Source organism: Pleurodeles waltl, chromosome 8, assembly GCF_031143425.1.
Source record: "Pleurodeles waltl isolate 20211129_DDA chromosome 8, aPleWal1.hap1.20221129, whole genome shotgun sequence".
Classification (NCBI taxonomy): Eukaryota; Metazoa; Chordata; class Amphibia; order Caudata; family Salamandridae; genus Pleurodeles; species Pleurodeles waltl.
This window is the reverse complement of record NC_090447.1, coordinates 263,562,977-263,585,423: the sequence shown is the minus strand read 5'-3', so window position 1 is coordinate 263,585,423 and position 22,447 is coordinate 263,562,977.

Below are 22,447 nucleotides of genomic sequence, written 5' to 3'. Positions count from 1 at the left end.
TTCGTAACATTTGAAGCGTTTGAGCTAGAAACAAACATTTTTTGTTAAAATCTGCAAATTATGTGGCAGATGATGGATTATGTGTTAAATGTGTCAAATCTATGATTATGATAAAATCGCTGCGGTCACACAATTGCATAACTCCAATGGCCCTGACCACACTGTATGATGATATTACCATAAAAATAGTGGTGTTTAACGCTGCACAGCCTTATCTTTAGTCTCCTGACTTGGAATCAAGGCATAAGATTTTATATTTTTCACTTCTCATTTTTCAAGAGGTTTGAAATAACCATGAATTTCTTATTTTTATGGTACCTACTGTATCATAAAAATAATATGAGATTTTCTACGAAGGAAGACTGCAAGGCTCTTGGATAATTTATCAGGTCGAAAAAGGTAATATAATTCTGAAGTTAATCTATACTTGTGCTGATACTATATAATAAAACATAGTTTTAAACATTGTTCTGTAGTACTTTCAACTACCTAACCAGTAAACTTCCACTGGCCAAAGAGAATAACTGCTCCGCGTTCATTTTCTTACACAAATGTAAATGTCTTTTCAGTTTTCAGGTTCAGTAATTTTTCATTTCACATAAACCGTATTTGCTCGTGTGTTGAAAAACACAGCCAGAAAATGTATGTGTTCCAATCAGCATATTAAGTGTGAACACTAAAAATGCTTACTTTAATTTACTAGTGTAATGTTTATTAACAAAAACAGTTGGCAGTTTCCATTAAACGGAGCTTTCTGATTAATTCCCAGCATTTTAATGTTTTTTTGTCTGCTGATGACTCCACCTGTGTGATATCCGGCAGATTGCCTGGTACTGACCTTGGGATGCTCTCCCAGTCTAAACAACTCTTAGCCCATATATTGAAATGAACTGTAGAGGTTATTAACCTGCCCTTGGCAAAAAGATTTAGTTGTCTATGCCGAACACGTTTATAAATTCTGCATGTGACAGTTTTATTACATATTGTAAATAGAATACTCTGCCAGATTTTTATGACAGTCATCACTAACTCATTCAGCCCTTATTACTTTTCAATCTTCCATCTACCTTGAATGTTCTTTTTGAAAAAAAATGCAAACCTTTTCCATCGCCCTTAGTTTTCTCATCACTTATTTTTGTGGCTGAAGATCCTTGAACTTAGTTTCTTGAAAATGTGATGTGTTTCTACAGAAAAATGGAAAGATGTCAAATTACATTTCTGGCGGTGCAGAATAGTTTTACAATTATCTGTTAACAATGTAAGGTTGTGCATATCAGCTTAGAATCCAGCACTTCCCTATTTCTGTGATTTTCAGTATGCATGAATAATTATATTCTAAATACGTTTGTTTAATTGGACTCTAGTGGTGGTATATTTGCGATGACTTTATTGATGCAGTCTGTGTATTGGTTCGAAATACAATCAATGCATGTCTATGTAACCATAAAGGCGCGAATCCACAAAATAAAGTTGTGAGATGTAAGTGTTTATTATGATTTCTTAATGTCACTGCTTTAATAGGATTCACAACGTTCTGGCACATGTCACTGTTCTGTGTGGGTGTCTAACACTAAACTGGCAGAGCTTTTGCTGGTAGATAATGTATCGGTTTACAACTATGGATGAGGCCCTCTTAATGTTACCGTAAGAAGAGAAATCCATTCTATCTAATACACTTACACAATATGGAGGGCTGGGAGGATCTGAGTTCTTTGACTCGTTGTTTGTACACTTAATGCAGTCTTTTATTAGCATTAACGTTCTTTATTTTCGAGTGCATTTTTCTTTTCATGAGGACTTTCGATATCTAGGGCCGCATTAGGTAAAATGCCTGAGGATGCAATGGGCATTTGTGTCAGCTATTTGTGCCCTGTGATATTTTGTTTGGGTGTTACAGAAGAGGCATGATCCATTTGCATGACCCCTTCTGTAATATGGGTCACAAAGGCATTATCACGAGAGGGCAATCATCTATTTGCATATGGATTTTCCCTCATGCAATTGAGAGAACATCTTTCCATCCATGCCATACAAGAGACATCAACACAAAGGAGAAAACCCCCGAGGAGGTGCACTGTTTATATGCCACATATGAGGTGTCACATATGAGGTGGTACACGCACAGAGCCATCCTCTTGGGAGGGGGCTTTGGAACCACAGGGGCTCCACATGTGCTTTCTGGCAAGCAGGTGCAATCACTCACCCCACCTGCTTGTGTAGGATCTTTGCCCCAGTTTGAAAATGTTTGGGGCATATCCTCAATATTTTGGCTCAGGGCAGTGGCGCAAGGCTTCTTGCTGTTCTGCCCTGTGTCAAAAGAAAATGGCAGGAATGCACTGTATCTAAAAGATATTGTGCATACCTGTCCTCTTCAACTGCACTGGTGCACAATTGGCTGTCATATGCCAAAGCAGGCACCCTTGCACCATGCTGCAAAGGTGTCAGCATTGTAGGAGTGATTGTTTTGGGTAGGAAGGGACACCTTTCTGCACAAAAACAATCAATGGAGGTGTATTCCTCCTTCTACCTGTGTGAAGGTAACAACAGGGCTGTGGGAGTAAGTGACATGTTGTGAGTCCAAAATACACATTGACAATGATGCTAAATGCACATATGGACTAGATTAAAAATGTACCCCTGTACCATTCCTATTCCAGTCAAAGGAATGAGGCATTAATGGCAGGTTTTGCCACCAGAGCTTCACATTGGCCACATGACAGGATCTGCTGGGGTATAGGAAGTGGACACAGTGCCACAGTTGCATAGCTGCAGTGACTCTCCCACAGCCTAGACTAGGTTCCATACTGGAAGATACATTTGACAGGTCCTGGTCGCTGCAATCTGAGCAGACAGAACCTTCATGACACTCAATTCCCAACACTTCCATTCATGACAGTACATCATGTAGCCAACAGAACTTTGACATGTGGTGTGTGTGGCAACCTAAAGGACAGAGTGACTCATGCTATGCCTTCCACACAACAGTTTAGCAAGGCTAGATGTGGTTTGAACATTCTATGGAACTAGTCACATTGCTCACAAGACTCTCAAATGACTCATACAACATGCATATACAGCTCATGCTGTCATGCACATATGTGTTGTCTGAAATTTACAACAGTCATGAGGAAAGAGATGTCAGTGGAAGGCAGTAATGTCTCCTTACCTAATTATGTGCATCCAGCACAAGGTTGATATAGGACCTCAAAAACCTCACACAACTCAAAGTGACTGAACTTAACATATGGCACTGGTCACCAATACCTGCACATTGCCCATCCCATTGATGCCTCACAAACTGCAACAACAGGCACACAAGAAAGGATTTTGAAGTACAGAGAAAACATTGCACATGAGGTGCTTACCTGCTACTCTGGTGAACTATAGAGCTGTTCATACAGGGGTAGAACCTTAGTCACCAGCCTCTCCAGTTCCTATGGTGAGAAAGCAGGAGACCTATTACCAGCTGGATGTGGCATGGTTGCTCCCAGAGGAGGCACACAGCAGCACAGATCATGGAGGTGTTGCTGGCAGTAGTGTCAGGAGGCAAGTGAGTGAATCTTCAGAACATGTCGGTCACATCCGTCACATAGTGGTCGTCAGTGCCATGGACACAGCCATTGGCCTGCCACTGGTAACAACATTAGCCTATGGCTGTGTCTGCTGTGGTTGCAAACACCTACCACCATGACAACCTCTGACGGCGGTCGCAGGCGATTCCTAATGTCCAGTGGAGTAGGTCAGGCAGCTGCCATTTTGACAGGCTGAAATGCTGTATTGGGCTTTAAAAGCTGTGTCACACCTGCAAAAAAGGATGTTTGACCTCACAGACATTCTTATCCTGTCTTGATATGTAGGTCCTACTACTCAAGCACCATTGTAGTATGTTGCAGGGCACAGATGGTATTTAATATTGCGCCCAGTCCACAACTGCTGATAGTCATTTTGGCAGTTGGGATAAACAGTTACATTTCGAGTGGCAATTGTGTTGCACATCTTTGAGTTTGGTCCATATCCATGTTGTGGACACATGTGTTGAGAACCATGGTGGGAACATGTGATCCTTGTGTTATTTGCAGCTGTGATGTGTACTGGGTGCCATGTCTATCCAGTCAAAAACGCCTTGTCACATTATATAATTGGCATGCATAATGTAAGTTGCTGTGGACACACTGACTAATGTTAGAAATAATTTATTTTCATACATAGGTACCCAGAGAGAGGGAGGATTCACAACCTCCTGTCTACCGTCCACTACCAGACCTTCAGACAATGGAACAAAGAAACATAATAACGTATTACCGCCTGGATAGGCAGACAATAGTGACCTATGTCGTCAGTTAGAGCCAGATCTGATGACAGCTATTAGTTATCCAACCAGCACATCACCCATTGTTGATGTCATATCAGTATTGCACTTGCTAGCCACAGGGCCCTTCCAACATACAGTGGCCATATCTGCTGGTATGTTCTAACCTATGTTCAGTCTGATGTTGAAGGATGTCCTCTCAGCAATGTTGAAACACCTTGACAGCTATATTCAGTTTCCCCGACATGAAGATTTAGCCCATGTGAAGGCTGACTTTTATGGTTTTAAATGCACCCCAATCATGGTAGGGGCCATTGATGGCACACATGTTGGCTTGGTCCCACCACAAGCCAATGAACAAGTTTATCGCAACAGAAAAAACTTCCATTCCATCAACTTGCAAGTTGTCAGTTTGGCGGATCTTTATGTTTCACATGCACGTGCCCATTATCCGGGTTCAGCCCAAGATTCCTTCATTATGCAGAACAGCACCATACCCCAGCTGATGTGACAGCTGTACTCAGAGAGGGCCTGGCTTGTTGGTAAGTCACATCGTGCAATGTCAGGTGCCACAATCATGAAGTGAGTGACTCATTGTTGTATGTATATCCTATTCCTTAACAGAAAACTCCATATATCCAAAGCACCCTTGGTTGTTGACACCATTAAGGAATCCAGCTACACCAGGGGAAGTCCACTTCTATGAGGCCAATGGAAGAACATGGGCGGGTAGTGGAGTGGGCTTTTGGGCTCGTGAAGGCCAGATTTAGGTGTCTGGGCAGGACTGGTGGAGCCCTCCTCTACTCACCTGGAAAAGGGTGTCAGATCACTATGGCATGCTGCATGCTTCACAACATCACCTTAGGGAGGAATATCCCGTACATCCCAGAGGAGGGGGAGCCTGCAGTGCCACCATGTGAGAATCCTGAAATGCCAAGTGAGGTTTACATTGGTGAAGAGGAAAGAGCTGACTTGCGGGAAGATCTCATCAAGAGCTATTTTTCATGAGTGTAAGTATGTCATGTGATGGAATGACTGTGACTGTTCAATGAACTGGAGTTGTGAGAGTGTGTGGAGTTGAGAGTTTTAACAATAACTAGGGAGCTGACATTCTGCAATATTCAGCAATAGGCTGCTTGAAGAGTTACCCTTTGACATATCCCCACTTTGATGATGTTGCTTTGCTTGTGTCAGTTTCCTTGCAATGAAATTACATTTCCAGTTGCTTGCTATATGATTTGTGTAATAGGTATGTTTTCAAGCCTATACTCCTTGTGTTGTCTTTGTACAGGTACCTTAACCATGACATCCTCATGTGGGCATTTCAGGGTTGTGACTTTGGCTAGTATTTGATGCTGTTTTCACATACAAAGTGGACATGGATTGCTCCAGATAATGTCTGTCAGTCATTTGGGGTTTATGAGACCTGTGGAAAGGCAGCTGGTACATTGTTTGGGTGGAAGGTCAGAAGTGCACATTGGACTTGTTTTGTGTGCTGGGTTGGGTCGATTGCATCATGTGTGTCATCATGTGGGCCTGAAATATGTAGTCATTGATTGCGACCAAGTCATTCACCCTTCACATTGGCTAAACACTATACTTGTATGACCTTATGTATGTAGCTGTGGATGTTTTTCATTATTGCAGGCCACAGTGCCTGTGCCACAACACTGACATATGTTTGTGTCATACGACCAGATGCATGGTCACTGGATTCTGGAGTGCCTTTGATCAAGCACTGTTGTACTGCCATCTGTCTGCATCTTGGATTATATGATATTGGATTACTTTGGTGTGGTATATGATAAGGCTCAAGCTGCTGACATCATCCACTTTAATGTTTGCCTTTTCTACAGGACAATGTCTGGCAAATCCCTTGCTTCTGTGGTCTGGGAGGCTGTACCTTAGAATATGTACTTTGACTCAGTATGAGTCATACATTGTTGTGTCAAAAAGGTCCAGACATATGGACAGCTGATATTCTGTACACTGGAATACAATGTTTGGTGTGACCAGACATTTTTATGTATGTGTTTGTGTGTAATGATTGTAATCCTGAGCAGGACACTGTGTACCTGTAACATATTCCTCCTTGCTTACGTTATTTCTTCATCATATGGTTCACATGGTCTTACATCTCTACATTCAAAATGTTGAAATTAAGCAAGCAGACAATGAGTTTGTGATGGGTGAATTTTTACAATGCTGACACAGTAAATAGAATTTGAACAGAAAAGAAGAAAAAAATGAAGTGAAGGTGTCAGTCATGGTGAATGAAATCATTGGAGTAGATGCCATAACATTGTCAGTCCAGATTATTTCTCCCATTGAAACTGGTAGGTGGTTGAGGATAAGTCAACAGAGTGAATGTGTGGCACACAAAGGAGTTCCTTTAGTAAGAGGTCAGTTGCTGGCAGTGGTGGATGTCTTGCCATCCGCACCTCCTGAATTCTTCACTTGACGTTCCCACTTGCGTGGGGGGGGATCTGCTGCTAAAGAGGCAGGGGTGTCGAGGGTGGGTTTTCCACTTGCATGGCCTCCTGTCCAGTGGCTGGCACTGATGTGGATGTGCCTGGTGTTTATGAGCCAAAAAAAGGTGAAGATTGGTTTAGATAATCCCTGCACAGGACTGTATGAATGTCCCTCATCGCCCCTGTAAGGGATGCCATGTTGGTATTGTGGGCCTCCATCTGTTCCCACACATCCAAATGTCTATCCCTCTGTAACAGCTTGATTTCCTGGAGTTCTATAAAGACCTGGCCCATCACGCCTTAGGACTTCTGATAGACCCCCCAAGACCTGACTGATAATGTCCTACCCAGGAGCAGCCCCAGTGGCCTCACCCCGCTGGCCAACAGCATCCCTTCCACAACCCTACCCCCACAGGCCTGTGCCAATGCTTCAGGGTACCTTCTGCCACCGGTTCCTGGACCCTCATTTTCTGAAGTGTAGACACTGTGCTCGATACACAGGTTGGGGGGAATAGGTGCCTATGATTTGAGGCAACAAGGCTGAGAGGTCTTGATGTGGCCGCAGTTGGTGTCTGACCAGGTTGCCTAGATGGGCTAGGACCGTTCTCCATGTCCAGACATCCAGACATCCAGGAGTGTCTTCTTCACTGACGGCTTCATCCAGTGGGGTAGTAGGAGTCTCTTCTGTGGCATATGTGTACCCAGTGGCAGCTCAACCTGTTGCAATATTAGTGGTTGCATTGTGACATCTACCTCCAACAATGTATTGTTACATTGAGCATAGACCTTGTATAAAGTTAATTTGCAGTTAATGCTATTGTGGCAAGTTCCCATGATATTGGTTGTATTGACCTGACATTTGTGAAGCATGCCAATTCCATCTAAGTCAAGCAGCCACTGAAATCTGCAGATCATTAGCACTTGGGAGGATGGCCTGAAAATGCCATCCTGCCACCAATGCAGGCAAAATAGTGGCTAGGCAAGATATGTATTTGGCCATTTTGAGGCCTAGTTCTTTGTGATGCAGGCAGACCCAGGAGTTTGTTGTATATGTGGCTAACGTCAATATGTGGTCAGTGCATTGTGAATGTGTCTGTTGCCAATATACCATTCTGGTTATGCATCTTTAGGCTTTTGGCATCATCGCTTTGCACACTACGTAAGGTGTCATTCCTATCCTCAATAGTTTCATCTTTAGTTAGCAGGTTAAGATGGAGCTAGGTTGCCAGAAACATTTCAGAGTTGACCAAGATCTGTATATTGGTCATTCCCAGATGAGTGGACTTCACTTGAGAGTTTGCAGGCAAGGTTATTTGGACAAGTGACCACAGGTCTGGTGTTTGGAGTTACTGAAACAGTGCCTCCTGGGAGTTGCAGTCAGGCCACTCTCCATACTACACACACTTGACAAATGTTATCCTACCAGGTGAGTAAACCTCAATTGAGAGTTCATAAATAGATGAACATTCTTTTTGTGGTTGAAGTTAAGAGACACAGGTCCTATTTGGCTTTGCATTCTGGTCACTCCCTCTATTTCCCAACACCATCCAAATGTTATCCTCCCAGATAAGTAAACTTCTTTTGAGAGTTAAGACACAGGGGTTTTGGAGCATGAGAACACCGGGCTTGTCTTTGGAGTTAGGGAGAAAGAACCCCCGGGCCTTCGCAGTCATTTCACTCCCTCTACTTCATACACTTGATAAATGTCATCGCCACAGGTGAGTACACTTAATTTGTGAGTTTCCAAAGAAGGGTATTTGGAGAACTGAACACTGGACTCGTGTTTTGCATTAGTGAAACAGTGCCTCCTGGGAGTTGTAGTCATGTAACTCCCTGTACCACACACAGTATACAAATATTATCCTTATAGGTGAGTACACTTCAATTGAGAGTTAAGACACAAGGGTTTGTGAGTAAGAGAACACAGTGCTAGTATTTCGAGTCATTGAAACAGGGCCTGCCGTGAATTGTAGTCATGTCACTCTCTCTAGTACACACACTATACAAATATTATCCCCGCAAGTTAATACACTTCTTTTGGGAGTTACGGAACAGGAGTTTTCAGAGTTGAGGACACTGGGCTGGTGATTGAAGTAACTGTGAAAGACCTTCCTGCCCTAAGCAATCATGCCAGTCGCTCTACTACACATACTGTTCAACTGGTATCCTTCCAGCTGAATTAACTTACAATGAGAGTTGCCATACAGGGGTATTTCAATGAATGAGTACTGTTCTGGTGTTTGGAGTTGCTGAAACAGTACCTCCTGTGAGTTGCAGTCAGGTCACTGTCTTTAGTCTACTCACTATGCAAGTAATATCCCCCCTGGACAGTACACTTCATTTGTGAGTTGACAAACAGAGGTAAATGGGCAGGTGACCACTGTACTGGTGTTTGGAGTTACGGTAACAGAGCCTGCTGGGAGTTAGAGTCATGTCAGTCCCTATACTACATACACTATACAAATATTATCCCTCCAGGTGAGTACATTTCATATGTGAGTTGCAAAACAAGAGTCTTTAGAGGAGATGGCACTGGACTGGTGGTTTAGGGACAGTAACAGAGCCTCCTGGAAGTTGCAGTCATGTAACTCCGGGTACTACACACACTATGCAATTGGTATTCACCCAGATGAGTACACTTCAATTCAGAGTTGAGGGGGTCTTGGGACAAGAGTACACTGTGCTGGTGTTTGGAGTTATAGATACAGGGCCTTCTGAGAGTTCTAATCATGGCACTCACCCTAGTTCCCAACACTTGACAAATAGTATACTCCCAGGTGAGTGAAGAGCATTGGAGGGACTACAAACAGGTGTATTTGGGGAAGTGAACCCTGTGCTGGTGTTTTGAGTTACAGACACAAGGGCTGCTGGAAGCTGCAATCATGTAACTCCATGTACTACACACACTATACAAATGTTATCCTCCCAGGTGAGTCCATTCCATTGACAGTTACCAAACAAAGGTATTTGGAAAACGGGGCTGGAAGTTGGTTTTACAGATGCAGGGCCTTTCTGGCCTTAGTAGTCTTGTCACTCCCTCTACTTCACCCATTTGGCAAATGGTACCCTGACCGATGAGTAAACATAAGTTGTGAGTTACCAGAAAGTGGTTATTGGACAAGTTAACATTCTTCTAGTGTTTGTAGTTGCTGAAATAAGGCCTCCTGTGAGTTGCAGTCAGGTCACTCTACTACACACACTTGACCAATGTTCTCCCCCCAGTTGAGTACATTTCAATTGAGAGTTCACCAACAGATGTATTGTAGCATGTGACTACTGTGATAGCACTTGTAGTTACAACAATAGTGCCTCCTGGGAGTTTCAGTCTTCTTCCAACACTTGACAAATGGTATCCTCACCAGTAAGTGAAGTTCATTTGTGATTTGCCAAACAGGGGTAGGTGGACAAGTGACCACCGGTCTGGTGTTTGGGGTTGTAGAACAGTGCCTATTGAGATTTGGAGTCATGTCAGTCCCTGTACTACGAACGCTATACAAATGCCATCTCCCCAAATGAGTACAATTCAATTGTGAGGTGCCCAATAGAGGTCTTTGGAAAGGTGAACACTGGGCTGGTGAGTAGAGTAAAAGTGGCAAAAGGTGTGTTGTGGGCATGCATGACATAGCATTGTGGTGCCATTTTTAGGGCTGTGACTTGCCAGACTCCACTCCCCCAGGTATTCATGTCAAGCCCTCAGGATGCAAGATGGCCAAGACATTATTCTCCCAGAGAAAGAGGTGTAATAGAGCACTGGGTGGGCCACCGTCAGTCTTCTTGGCCTGCAGCTGGTGCCTGGAGACCAGGGAATGGACCTTGCTCCTAAGAATGTTCCAAATCTTCCTAGTGTCCTCCTTTGTGTGCAGGATGGTTCCTACAGCATTGACCCTGTTGACTATCCTGTCCCCCATTTCCATTTTCCTACTGAGAGGAGTATGCTGGACTTGTCTTCTAAATAATTGTGGCTCTAGTCTTATGATTTCATCCACTATGACTCTTAACTCATTCTCACAAAACAGGGATTTTTCAATCATGGTGGAACAAAAACAAAAGGTGACAGTGACTTACTTAACAGGAAAAGTGCAAAAGCGTACACATGTACAGTGTGCGCAGTGTGTTCAATGGGATGCTGAAACAGGGGGTGCCTTACCTATGTAATAATCGAGATGTGCTGGTAGGTTCTGTGGCTTCAAGTGGAACTGTAAATGGTTGTGGTCTGTGAGGGTGTGTGTTTTATAGTGTCCTTTGCAGGTGGGTCCAGTGTGGAAATGTGTGTGAGCTGTGTTGTTTTCAAGTTCATCCAATGTGCTGTTGTGTATTACCTTGGTGACATCATGGGGGTCCGCCATGGCGACTGTGTACTTGTAATAAATGTCAGTGGTTGATCATGGTGCTCATGGCACGGGAGGTCGGACTGCCCATTTCCAGGCCTCTGCGCTGCTGCGGTCTGACTTTTTAAGGTGGCAGTCGGCTGTTCTGCCTGTATAACTCCTCATAGTGGGGTCTGAAAGTACACAACCATGGTGGTCTTTTTAGGACCATCAACACGATATTCTGGCCGTCCGACCTCCAAACTTGTAATGAGGCCCTTAATCTCACCTGCGGACTGCAACACTTATTGTACCGTCCACTAGTGTGACAAGGAAAGCATGGTTTCAGACCTATCAGAGTAGTCTGACCTTTGGAGTTGGAACGTGAAGTTTGACCAGTCTAAATACCTATATTTAAAAGAGTAAGACCTGCCTTTTAATTATTTATAAGTGACCACTATGAAGACCTTGTACCCCATAAGGTATGGTGCATGGAATTTGCAAAAATCTATCTACATTAGGAAGGGCCCAAAAGTTTTTTTCACTCTAGAAGTCTCTGGCTGTATTATGAGAGACACTTGAATATAAATTAAAATATTCACTCTAATATCTCAGCTTTAGGGCAAGTACAAAAAACAGTTCAAGTACCCTTTTTAACATTTATTTACACTTATTAAATACCTGGAGAAGACAAACCTTTAATCTTTCTGCGAGGCCTCTACCAAACCCATGAGGAGAGAATCAACTTTCAAAACTAGTTTTAGTGATGAGACAGGAGATGACAAATCATATCCTGGGCAGTCTCATGGTGGGCACACGGGCTCAGCACATGAGAAAAAGAGTTTCCCCGTATTGGGTTTTAGGATTATGGTGAACTCTGGATTGTGTGCAGTAGGACGAATAGGAAAATCTGAAAAGATGGTTAGGGTTGCCCCTGGGAACTTTTACCCCTTTGATGTGGAGTGTCTAGGAGTCACACCCCCCCCCCCCCATAATGCCAACCATAAAGCTGTCACTCAAGGCACCCTACTCAAAATACTTTTCGGACCTGTGGATGAACAGAAAAAAGTACTGCACCTGCTGTTTGAGAACTGTGAGGAAACTGGAAGAAATGAACCTGCTCCCACTTGTATCCAGGTCAAAGAAGAAAACTTCAATTTTCAGTTAGCTGACTTCCTGTGTAGCTGCAGGGGCACAACAAGCTACAAGATGCCTTTTACCTGAATTGGCCACCTGACAAGTTGCAATAGGCCTGGTCTGGACCCTGCTTCGGACCTCTGCTCTCTGAGTTAGTCCTGACCACTAGGTGATGAACCTCTGGTCCAGGATCCCTTGGCTAGACTTAATCTTCACCCTCTGAAAAGCTGTGGGGCTTTCAAACATTATGACTTTCAACCACTGTAGGCCTAGGACCAATCACTTGAGCTGATCCAACCAAGGTGCAACTCAGATGAGCTGAAGTAAGAGTTTTTTTCCTGCTTGCAGCAACACATGATCTGATCTCTTAAAAATAAAATTCCTGGCTCGTGGAACTCATCATCAGATACAGCCTGCCAGCATTGTCCTCCCAAAGTATTCTGAGCTGTGGAAAAGAGTTTTGGTTAAAACATAGAAATCTTCAGCGGGTGAAAGGGTGGAAAGTGTCCAATTGACAAGAGGAACTTCCTGCAAGCGAAATTTGAACTCTTCACACTCCAGGGTTTTCCTGCCAAAACCAACATCTTCAGTGGGACCTTTTACATAGCTAGCTTTCTTTAAGAAGACTTTCTTAGATACTGTTAGAAATTGGGTCTTTGGTTGACAGTCAGGTTATCCCCTGTTCAAGCAAGGACCCACACTCTAGTCAGGGTAGAAGAGAATCACCCTCAGGTAACCCCTGCTTACTCCCTTGGTAGCTTGGCAGAGAAGTAGGCTTAACTTCAGAGTGCTAGGTGTAAAGTATTTGTACCAACACACACAGTAACTTAATGAAAACACTACAAAATGACACAATACCAGTTTAGAACAATAAGAAATATTTATTTAAACAAAGCAAGATGAAAACAGCAAAAATCTGACATACACAAGTCAAGTTATACATTTTTAAAGATTAAACTCAAAAATAGCGCTTAGAAACACAAAATGCTTCGATGAGGTATTAACACAGCATTGTGACAGAGTCGTTCCCAACAAGCCGACACCAGTGGCGCCGGACACGGAGTCGCCTAGACCCCCATGCACAGTACATTTGGTGAAGAGTGAAAACAAGTCGATGCTCGAAGGCAGGGATCACTGTGTCTGTGCGAAACGTTGAATCCATGTACTTCGAGCGGCGTCGGACACAACATGGTGCAGCTACTTCCACGGAGTCATGGACTTCAGCCGGTCTGCAGCGGCTTAGAGCCTGCTAAGGTCATCGTGTTCCAGCGAAGATCACGGAGTCGGTTTCAGGCGGCGTCACCGGATTCAGCAGCGGCGGCGGTCCGAAGTCATCCAAAGTCGATTTCCACCAGCTTTCCTTTCAAGGGCCCAGGGACTGGATAGAACACCACTTGTCAGAGCAGGAGTCTCTCCAGAGACTCCAGGTGCTGGCAGAGAGAAGTCTTTGCTGTCCCTGAGACTTCAAACAACAGGAGGTAAGCTCTAACTCAAGCCCTTGGAGATTTCTTCACAAGATGGAAGGCACACAAAGTCCAGTCTTTGCCCTCTTACTCTGGCAGAAGCAGCAACTGCAGGATAGCACCACAAAGCACAGTCACAGGCAGGGCAGCACTTCTCCTCAGCGCTTCAGTTCTTCTCCAGGCAGAGGTTCCTCTTGTTTCCAGAAGTGTTCTAAAGTCTGTGGTTTTGGGTGCCCTTCGTGTATCCAATTTCTCCTTTGAAGTAGGCCTACTTCAAAGTGAAGTCTCTTTTGAATGTGAAATCCTGCCTTGCCCAGGCCAGGCCCCAGACACTCACCAGGGGGTCGGAGACTGCATTGTGTGAGGACAGGCACAGCCCTTTTAGGTGTAAGTGACCACTCCTCCCCACCCTCCTAGCACAGATGGCTTATCAGGAAATGCAGACTACACCCCAGCTCCTTTTGTGTCACTTTATAGTGTGAGGTGCAACCAGCCCAACTGTCAAACTGACCCAGACAGGGAATCCACAAACAGGCAGAGTCACAGAAACAGTGTAAGCAAGAAAATGCTCACTTTCTAAAAGTGGCATTTTCAAACACACAATCTCAAAATCAACTTTACTAAAAGATGTATTTTTAAATTGTGAGCTCAGAGACCCCAAACTCCAGATGTCTATCTGCTCCCAAAGGGAATCTACACTTTAATCAGATTTAAAGGTAGCCCCCATTTTAACCTATGAGAGGGATAGGCCTTGCAACAGTAAAAAACGAATTTAGCAATATTTCACTGTCAGGACATACAAAACACATTACTATGGCGGTCATTCTGACTTTCCCACTGGGCTGGCGGGCGACCGCCAAAAGGCCGCCCGCCCGCCCAGCGGGAAAGCCCCAGCAACGAGGAAGCCGGCTCCGAATGGAGCCGGAGGAGTTGCTGGTGTGCGACGGGTGCAGTTGCACCCGTCGCGATTTTCAGTGTCTGCCAAGCAGACACTGAAAATCTTAATGGGGCCCTGTTAGTGGGCCCCTGCAGTGCCCATGCCGGTGGCATGGGCACTGCAGGAGCCCCCAGGGGCCCCACGACACCCGTTCCCGCAATCCAGTTTCTGGCGGTGAAAACCGCCAGAAACAGGATGGCGGGAAGGGGGTCGGAATCCCCATGGCGGCGCTGCTTGCAGCGCCGCCGTGGAGGATTCCCTGGGGCAGCGGGAAACCGGCGGGAAACCGCCGGTTTCCCTTTTCTGACCGCAGCTTTACCGTCGCGGTCAGAATGGCCCCAGAAGCACCGCCAGCCTGTTGGCGGTGCTTCCGCGGTCGTTGGCCCTGGCGGTCCATGACCGCCAGGGTCAGAATGACCCCCTATATGTCTTACCTTAACCATACACTGCACCCTCCCCTTGGGGCTACCGAGGGCCTACCTTAGGGGTGTCTTACATGTAAGAAAAGGGAAGGTTTAGGCCTGGCAAGTGGGTACACTTGCCAAGTCAAATTTACAGTTAAAACTGCACACCCGGACACTGCAATGGCAGGTCTGAGACATGATTACAGAGCTACTTATGTGGGTGGCACAACCAGTTCTGCAGGCCCACTAGTAGCATTTGATTTACTAGCCCTGGCATCCCTAGTGCACCTTACTAGGGACTTACTAGTAAATCAAATATGCCAATCATGGATAAACCAATTACATACAATTTACACAGAGAGCATATGCACTTTAGCACTGGTTAGCAGTGGTAAAGTGCTCAGAGTTCAAAAGCCAACAGCAACAGGTCAGAAAAAATAGGAGGCAGGAGACAAAAAGATTGTTGATGACCCTGCATAAGCAAAAAAGTCCAACAGATACTTTATGCTGCATTGCCCTGATAAAGGTTTTTGACTTTCATTTAAGAGACTTGGGGCCTCATTATGATGTTGGTGGTCCAACTGTTGGACCACCAATACAACGGTGGGGAGGCAGCCGCCAAGCCGAGCAGTCCAGTGGAAACAGTTGGACGGCTGAGACCAATGCAGTTTCAGACAGCTCCCTCGGAATGTGCACTTTCATGGGCAGTTCAGGGGTCCTTCTGTTGCCCACAACTCTGCCTTTCTGCCATGAAAAGGTGGCCTAACAGCTGCTACTTTCAGAACCACACAGCCGGCTTGACGTTTAAAAATAGTACTAGTCTGGTTGCGATAACTATTTATTTATCGCTCTTCCACTGCCATGCAGGCACTGTTTCCATTGTCCTGAGGAGGCTGGATTTGTTAAGGCCGAAAGCGTCGACTGTAACTTCTAAGGAGTGACTGTTGGAATTTTCGAATTGTTGGATCTAAGAATTTGTGGACTGTATCTGACTTCTTTTCAGTGATTGGTTTCTCTCACTGAGGCGAGATACTTTCCTTGGACAACTGCCACTACCTTCCTCTGTGACTGCTTGCCACTGGATGGCTAAGCCGACTATACCTTATTTACCACGGTGCCCTAATGGAACTGTTGGCTGATTTCTTTATGTATAATACTTGTATATAATTAGAGTTTTCTTACTAGAATTGTTTTGTATATTAGATTCCTTTTGGGTGAACAGGTAATCTGTGGGCACAATGATCAAATTGGTTTAATGGAAATAAAATAAAAAAATTTTCAGTGCAAAATTGAGTTTTTTACTTAGATAGTTGGGCATATATTTATTCCTTCTGGATATTTTGATTGTTGTTCTGCCATGAAAAGGCTGGTGGAAAGGAAAGTTGTGATCAGCATGGTGGTGCCAAACTCTGCACCACCGTGGCTGACCAGAATTTTGAGAGCAGCCAAACTGTTGGGATCCCTGATCCTGGTGGTGGCCGGGGTTTCCTGGTAGGCAGACTGCCAGGATCCTATTTTGCCAGTCTGACAACCAGGATTGCAGCAGTCCAACTGCCACCATGAGTTTGGCGGGGCTAGGACCTCCAAACTTGTAATGAGGCCCTTAGTCCTAAGGTAAAATCTTTGACCAGGACACTCCATCACATTTAGCTTGAAATTGTGCCTTGGTCCAAGCCACCACATGTTGTCTACCTACAGGAACCCTAATTTTCTTGGTGCTTTCCTTTTAAATCTTGAATAAATTATTATCCAGTTTACATTATTATATTGTTGCCTTTTCAGTATCATTTTGTTTATAACATTTCTCTCAATTTTCAAAAATTGGAGTGGGATTTGCAACTGGATTGTGTTTATGGTTTTCAAATGTTTTTGTAGTTCTAAATTGTTTACACATTTTCTCTAAGTTAAGCCTCTTGCTCTCTGCTATAGTTGAACTCATGTCTAGGTCCACATTATTGAAGCTGTTGCCTGGAACTAAAAGACTAGTGACTTAAGGCCCAATTTATTTGCTGGCGGGAAGGGAACCTCTGTCACAGTAGCAATGGAGTTCCCTCTTCACTAACACAGTGGTCCGCCCATCAGATCAGTATGCAGGCGGACATTAATTTTGACCATGGCTGAGACTACTCCATCCCCACCATCTCCACCTCGGCGAAACTTCTTTGATAGCCCTACAGAGAAGGGGCCATTGGAGAAATGGATACATGTCTACCCACCCCATTTAGATGGACAGACATGTAGCCATTTCTTTATTCGTCCTTCAGCACCAGGCAAACTCTGGCAGTAAAGGATAGTAAAATGTAAATAATGCTCTCCACTGCCATGGGAGATTACTTTTTTTACCAAAAGAACATTTAGTTTTGGGATTTTGTTTTTGAAAATAAAAGATAAACCTATTAGGTGCACAGTTTAGTCATTTTGATGCAACCCAGCACCAAATAGCGATACGCATTGACAGGATTCGCCATGATGCCGATTTCTCCCAGTGCTTTCATAAATGACCACCAGTTTGGTGGTCATTTATAAATTAGGCGGATGGTCCCTCTGTCATGAGGACAGAGTAATTTACTCTGTCCCCACAGTGGGCAGCAGGGCTTCCTTCGAAATATATAAATTAAGCCCTTTATAAGTTATGGTGAACTACCATACACTTCAGTTAATAGTTCACTTTCTTACAGGGACCCTTGGGGAGGCTTACAGAGTACTGAAACTTCTGCATCTTGTTTCTTTAAGTGATTTCTCTTATCAAGTCCTCTGGAGCATGTCGGAGCTACTTCTTGGGATTCGTCCCTTGGTGCTCTCAGATTTACATTCTGGTCCTTTTGAGTAGGCTTGGGTGACATTTATATCATACTGTTTAATTTATGTATTTTGGGAATTTTGTGTCATTCTTGTAATTTGAAATTCCCAAACTTATGCTATTACACCACTACATTATATTATGCAACACTCACCATAAAAATTTATAACATCAATCAGCTTGCAATTTGAAGATGGGGCTGATTTTGATATTGGGTAAATATGAGGCTTTTGTTGGACTGGTAATAATTAATTATTTTCTGTGATGTGTAAATACAGATGTTTATGCAGATATATCAAAATAGTGGGGTCCATTACACGAATTATAAATGCAGTATTTGAATGATAAGAATTCAGTGAACAATTTCAAAATTGCACGGTTGTTGACCCATGCCGATGCAGAGGAATAAATGTCACAATTTGTTACAAGATACACACAATGGAAGAGGGAATTCAGTTGCGTTGAACTAAGAGCATATATGAAGATCATGTGTGCATTCTGTGATTTGTTTCATTTATTATCAGAAGTGTAGGACAGAGACAGCAGATACATTTTGGCATTCTTAAGTCTACCAGTCAGGCAGTTGATTCAGGAATCCAGGTAGAAGTGGTTTGTATTTATTGAGGCGACGTGAACTTCATACTTTAGACAGGCAGGTGTGATCATATTGTGTTTTGCGAGGAGTACAATGTAATAGGATTGTAGAGCACACTTCTATGAGGAATTTTGGTTAGGAAGTAGTTTTGTTCTTCTGGAGTACATTTGTATAATATGTTTTAAAAGAAAATAGATTGTTTTTTTGTGTTTATTTATTTACATATACAATATTGAGAGGTTTCCCAAAAGAAGTGGAGGGAGAGTTGATTGATTACCTCAATGTTTTATATTATATGGCAATTACAAAGTGAATATTAGGACCAAAATGAAGTGTGACATCTTGACCATGTGACATGCCACTGAGACTGCATCATAGATTGGGGGATTGATGCTTATGGGATTTTTTGTTGTGAATTTTACCCTATAAAACTGAGGGAATTAAGTTTCTTTTTTAGATATGGTTAACCCACATCATAGTGATTATCTCAGAAGTGGGAGCTTATTGATCCTCTAAATTTTAGTTCAACTTTATGAACCAAAAAGGATTCTAGAATACTGGGGCTAATGGAGTTTTTGAGAAATTATCTGGATTATATAAGGTGAGATAATTTTACAATATGGGTAGTACATAATTCAGCTACTAGTGAAAGGGCCACTAAATATGTGTTTGATCTTTCTTTTAGTAGATTATAAGTGGCATTGAATTCTGAGCAATATAATAAAGAGAGAAACATTCCACTTAACCCCTAGTGAAAGAACACAAATAAGGGTTCTTTGGGAAGTTAACAATAATTGAATTTGACTATTTGGTGAGTCTGTGTACTTTATGCTGTCTGATGAATGTGAGATTGGTTGAATGGTCTGATGGATAGTATGCTATTTATGGTTTAATGATAGGAAGATGGTTTGGAAAATTTGAAAGATGGATCTGGACTCATATGGCCAGAGTGCATGAAACTTAAAAAAAAAAATGTATGGGAATTTTAACGTGAAAATTTAAATAAATCACATCATGTTTGGATTTATATGCTTTGAATTGAAGATTGTATTGATTTTTTTAATGAATAAGATTGTCTTGAAAACATTTTATGTGTGTATATTGTGTGTTTTTAATAATCCTTCATTGTCCTTTTCTTGGCTTATAAATGAAAAGATACTGGACAATAGAAGGATTTGTAGTCTTAATCGAAGGTGGTTAATATTAGTAATGTCAACCAAAATGCACTGACGTAACAGTAAATCAGAATCTGCAGTGCACAGAGGGTCTATATATGGAATTCAATTTAGTAATGGACACCTGTTGACACAATGGGGAGATATGCTATTTTGCTAGGAATAACTGCAAAATCTCAGTAATTTCCCCTTTTATTTGTGTATGATTAAGAAAATTTGATTATGTGTCTAAGTGTATGGACTATAAATGTGTGATTTTATATTGATTTTAATTTGGCATTAGAAAATAGGATTAACACCATACATATTTTCCTAAAACTGCTGTGATTCTTGGGTCTATAACACTAGGGTGAAATTTGGGTAAATATAGTGTGACGTTTGAGTGTATGTGTGAAGTTTAACCATAGTGGGAACCCTTTTGACTTTCTATTTAGTAGAACCCTGTCCCCTAGAAATGAGGAGTAGATCTCCTTTGCTTTATATTGCAAGTGTCATGGGTGACAACTTCTCCCCCTATCAAGTCAGCGATGGCCCACCCTGCCAACATCCTTTCTCTTTTGTCTCACTGTCTGGAGGCAATACACTAAGACCATCTGCCAGCTACACCTAGTCATTTAACTCAGTATAGAGGCTACAGGCATCAAATGTTTAGAACAAGAATATGACAACTTTCTAAAAGTGTCATTTTCAGAATCATTACTTAAAATCTGACTTTACCATTAAAGAAGATTTTGGATTACAACTTCTCTTTAAACACTAAACTTGACATTCCTGTCTACTCCCAATTGAAAGTTAGCACCTATCAAATGTAATAAAGTGTATCAATTTTATCTTATGGGAGAGGCAGGCCTTTCAGTAGTGAAAAATGAATGTAAGTGTTATATATACCTGTGCTAGTTAAAACTTAAGCTGGGATAATACTGCCCATTCACCCCTAACATCTGCTTTTTTGAATGACCAGTATTGTCCCAGCTTCATCACCGTGATATCGTTTTTAACCCTATCCAGGGAGTTCATGAATAAAGGTTCTATAGGACACCCATGAGATAGTTTTAAATGGAACAGGTGTATATGTGTTCTGCAGAGTAGATCCTAGATTTATGTTTGATATTGTCCTACCCTTCCATTTTGCTCCATTCCTGATGTTAGTCAGCACGGAGATGTTGTAGCAAGCCTGATGATGAAGCATGCAACGACTTGTGGGTGAGGGCATTTTTAAGAACCTTGCATTGCTTCCCTTCTAGGCGGTGCCCTGGAGTTTACAGAAGCATCTGCCATTCCTCTTTATCCTTTGCAGTGTGTGTATGGTTTAAGTACTAAATGATGACGAATAAGGAGAAGTATCTCTGTCCCTGCTTCTTGTGTTTTGTGCAACCTTTTAAATATTCTGCACCATGCATTCTGGGCAGTTTAGGTTCGATCCTACAGGTGTCTTATATGAATCAAAAAGGTAGGTTAGGCCTGGCAAAAGATTTATTTTGCCAGGTCAAAATGGCAGTTTAAAGCTACACACACAGGCTGCACTTGCCGGCCTGAGACATGTTTAAAAGGCTACTTAACTGGGTGGCACAATCAGTGCTACAGCCAACTAGTAGTATTTAACTTACAGACCATGGGTACAAGTAATTCCACTTTACTTGTGACTGATAAGAAAAATAAATCTGTCTATTGGGTGTAAGTAAATGTTACCTTGTTTAAAGTAGAGAGCACACGCACACTAAGACTGTTAGCAGTGATAACGTGTGCTGAGTCCTAAAGCCAGCAAAAATGAGTCAGCCAATACAGGGGATGGGAAGGGAAAACATTGGAGGAAAACCATGCCAAGGATGTCAGATCCAACGCTTACATATAACGATCTACCCAATCAAATATTTGGTCATGAGTACTCTTCCAGCTAGCTTTTCACAGTAACCTATAGTTCTAGTGTCAGAAATGGGGTCTTTGGTTGGCAGTCAGGTTACTCCCTGTCCAAGCAAGGACCCTCACTCTAGTCAGGGTAAAGGAGAATCACCCTCATTTAACCCCCCGCTCACCTCTTTGACACGAGCAGGCAGGATTAACATCAGAAGCAATGTGTAAAGTATTTGTACCAACACACACAGTAACTCAGTGAAAACACTACAACATGAAAATGAAATCTATGTAAACAAAACAAGACCAAAACAACAAAAATCCAGCATACACAAACCAAGTTATGGATTTTTTAAGAATAAGAGTCTTAATTCCTTTAGTAAACAGTGAGAACACTGTTAGTGTGAAAAAGTACCTGGATTGCATCAAAATAACACTGCACGGGTGAGTGAGTGTCGGAAAATGCCAGTGATGCATCGATTTCTCACTCGCAAGCGAGACCGTGCGTCGTTCCTCCTCCGGTCGGGTCTATGTTCTTTGTTTTTCACCTCCCCAAGAGAGCGATGCGTCGATTCGGACAGGCACCTTGGGTCCGGGAAGGCTTTGCGTTGATTTTCCGTGCCCAGCGATGTTGTGTCAAAATCCTGTCACACGGTGTCAAGAAACCGCGCTGCGTGGGGCTTGCGTCAATAACAGCAGCTGCTGCAGGTGTTCTGCGTCATCTCCTCAGCCAAGTTGCACCGCTCTCCCGGCTGCGATGCAGGTGGAGCGTCGATTTTAGCCATGAGGCCTTTGCGTGGAATTCTGTTCTTTTCCACTAGCTGCACCTTTCAAGCGCTCAATGACTGGTTAGGGCACCACGTGGCAAGCAGGATTCTCAGTAGAAAGTCCAAGTGCTGGCAGAGAAGAGTCTTTGTTGTCCCTGAGACTTCAACAACAGAAGACAAGCTCAATTCAAGCCCTTGGAGATTCTTCACCAGTGGGTAGTCACACAAAAG